Source organism: Rhinolophus sinicus, chromosome 4 (assembly GCF_057876585.1).
Source record: "Rhinolophus sinicus isolate RSI-liver-muscle chromosome 4, RSI-T2T, whole genome shotgun sequence".
Classification (NCBI taxonomy): Eukaryota; Metazoa; Chordata; class Mammalia; order Chiroptera; family Rhinolophidae; genus Rhinolophus; species Rhinolophus sinicus.
This window is the reverse complement of record NC_142504.1, coordinates 4477284-4480432: the sequence shown is the minus strand read 5'-3', so window position 1 is coordinate 4480432 and position 3149 is coordinate 4477284. Positions and strand designations below refer to the sequence as shown.

The 3149-nt window shown below is 41.1% G+C and overlaps 1 non-coding gene across 1 annotated transcript; it reads right to left on the bottom strand.

The window, feature by feature from the left end:
- Positions 1 to 2157: 2157 nt before the first annotated feature.
- On the bottom strand, positions 2158 to 2260 carry LOC141567078 (U6 spliceosomal RNA). Its single transcript, XR_012489472.2, has one exon. It is a non-coding gene; the product is annotated as a U6 spliceosomal RNA (small nuclear RNA).
- Between the last annotated feature and the right edge of the window lie 889 nt (positions 2261 to 3149).

Here is a 3149-nt window from a genome sequence, read left to right as displayed (position 1 = left end):
ATATATGAGTTTGTTTGTACGTGTGTGATTCAACCTACCATTTTTCTGTTACATATTTGGTTTTTCTCTAGTAGTTTGCATTGTGAGAAAGCGTTATCTGTTTATGAATTGGGTGCGTAGCATGGGAATCGAGAGCTGAAGTTGCTCAGTGATTAGCAATGATGAGTATGTGTGTATATCTATGCGTATGAATGTACACGCACCTATAATGCTTATATGTACTTTCAAAAGGCTTCATTCCAATTTATACTCCAAACATTTTCAAGTTACTGTTTCATTTCAGTTTGTCCATATGTTGTCTTAGTCTTTATTTCACTGATTTTGCACTGTTTATCTTTCTTGTTACCATCTGAGATTGGGCATTTTCCCGTGTGCCTGTTTGCTGTACCATATTCTTATAAAATCTGAATCACTAGTTTATGTCTTTTGCCTATTTATCTAATTTCTTTTATCATTTCATGGTTTCTAAATATAGCACGTTCTGTCTCCAAGGATCAAATAATGTTCTGTTCAATTTCCTTTTAATATCTTTTTATGTCATCCTTATATTTTCTTCATTATGCGAGTGCCATTGGAGAAATTTGGTAGCTACTGATATGTGAAAATATGCAAAAATAAAAATAACCATATATTCCAATACTAATAAATATGGTGATACATTCTCAAAAAATTTCTATTCATTTTTTCTTTACATATTTGAGTTTTATATATTATTTTTATGCTGTTAATATTATAAATGTGTCTAATTTCATAAAAAGTTATCTGCAAATCTTATTACTTGTTGCAAAGTATTTTAGCACAGATGTAATATGAGTACTTTAACTTTTAGCCAGACTTAAATATTTATTTTCTCACAACTTTCGCTTTTGCAAATAATTATATGAGAATCTTATATAGATATTGTTCACATTTCTAATAATTTCCATTGTGGAATATATTTAAATGTGTAATTGGTAAAAAATTTTAGTATTTTCAAGGCTCTTGAAACATAAAGTTGCTTTCAGGGACTATTCTGTGTCGGTATTCATTTATCGTGTTGAATCTTTCATGGGCCACTTTCAATCTGGAGTCTCATGTCTTTTAATTTTGGAAAAGGTGGTACCTATTTATTTAAAATTTATTTAAGATTGTGCATCAATGCAGCCGAAGAAAAATGAGGGAACACAGCATTTTGGAATAGAGCTCAGTCAAGTCTGCTTCAACCACTAACGTGCTTTCCATTTTAATAACTGGCTTTCAGTGTTGTACAGAAAAACCTGGAATCACGCAGGGTCCACACAATGTTCAGAAGTTACTGCCTGAAACAGGAAAAGACCTAGCTTGTGCCTCAGCTTGTCCCCACATCTTCCTGGAGCCTCTCCTGGCTCACCTGCCAGGAAGCTGCAAAGCTGAACTGTGAGCAACCGCGAGGGCCAGGTCTCCTGCTGTCCCCTCTTAGGCCAGAAGTCAGGGAAGGGGTCTGGGAGGAAGCAGTCTGTTTCCCACACCCCATCAAGAATGCACGTCCCATCCTTTCTGCCTTCGAGTGGGCTTGCAGCTCTTCTGAGGAAAGCCAAAGGGCCTGTCGTTGCCTTAAAGGACACACGTGACCGGGGCCCCAAATCCCCTCACACATTGTCTGGGACTCACTCTTGCTTACCTTCCTCTCGCCTGGCTGGCCTCCTTGCTGCGTGGACATCCTTACATATAACAGAAACTCTCCACCAGAGACTGCTGTGCCCTCACCCGGCTTTACCTCTCTCTGCCCTCACACCGACTGCCATATAGTCTAGTGTTTGGTTCTTCTTCTTTCTTTTCTTTTTTTGGTGGTGGTGGGGGGACAAGAATATAAGCTACATCAGGGAGGAATTTATTTATTGCTTCCTGCACAGCACCTAGAATATCGTAGGCATCATTTAATGTGTGTGGGATGAAGGAGGTCATTACCTAATTATTTACTAAGCACCTACAATGAAAGAATGAATCACTCTAGAGTGCTTAAGTCGTGGGAGGGTCTTCGGGGGTGTGCTCAGTTCTCAGTGTTTGAAGGCATGTTCTCTGGGGATGCTTAGTGCATGCAGAGAAAAAGCCTCGGTCTTGTGACTGGAGTGGGGATAAAGGATGGGGACCAGGAGAGGGGGGCAAACTCCGGGCCGGTTGAGGTTTCTTTATTTAAAAAAAAATATGAAACGCCTCACAAATTGGTGTATCATCCTTAGCATGCAGAGTGCATGCTAATCTCTATCATTCCAATTTTAGCACATATGCTGCCAAAGTGAACCCTGGCTGAGGTTTCTACCATTCCATCTGTGAACTTTAATTCCTTTCATTTCCATGGGTGTGGGGGTGTTTTGGGGGTGATAAACCTCTGATCCCTGCCTTACTTCATGGGGGGGGGGCAGAAGCTGAAGCTAGAATTGCTCTGTATCCAGACTTCAGTGCGTCCCTCCTGCTCAGTTCCCTAAATCAGCCCCACTCTGTGATTCTAGTGTCCCCAGGCTGCAGCCCTTGGGGTGTCTGGGGGAGCAGAGTGGCTGTAGTCTTTCCCACAGTCCCCTGGGCAGGCACTCAGCTGTGGACCATTGATAGATAACCTTGGTTGCTGTCACGTCTCCGTCCACTTTTAGTTTTCAAAATATTAGTTGAAATCTCTTGCCTACTATTATCTTCTCTTGTAATTTTCATCCTTGTGAAAAATCCTTTATTGTCACTTTAGCAGAGTTTTGGGAGACAGAAAAGAGAAACTTGTGTGGTCTGCTACTTTCACCAAAATTCTCCTGATTCTCTTGTTTACAAAGACCCAGGACTGATAACAGTAGGAATAAAAACTTTTACAACCAAATTGTATTGCACTTTGTCTTTACCTTTTCACTGTTTGGCACATTTGTGAAACTCCCCCAAACTCAATGCCAGGTGAAAAATAAACCAAAATAAACAAATGGACAAATGAACAGAAGGAAAATGAGAATTCACATGACTGGGAGAGGCAGGAGTCCTCTTGCTGGTGTGTCTAGAGTGGGATTCCCGCCAGCCTTCCTCAGCCCTAGCTCCTTAGAAGACAACACACGCCCGAGGCGGAACGGGCACGCCTGCTTAGACAGGAAACCTTTTCTTGCATGATTCTCCCACATTCACGAAAGCAGGGGTGTGATGGGTGTCCTGATTCTCTT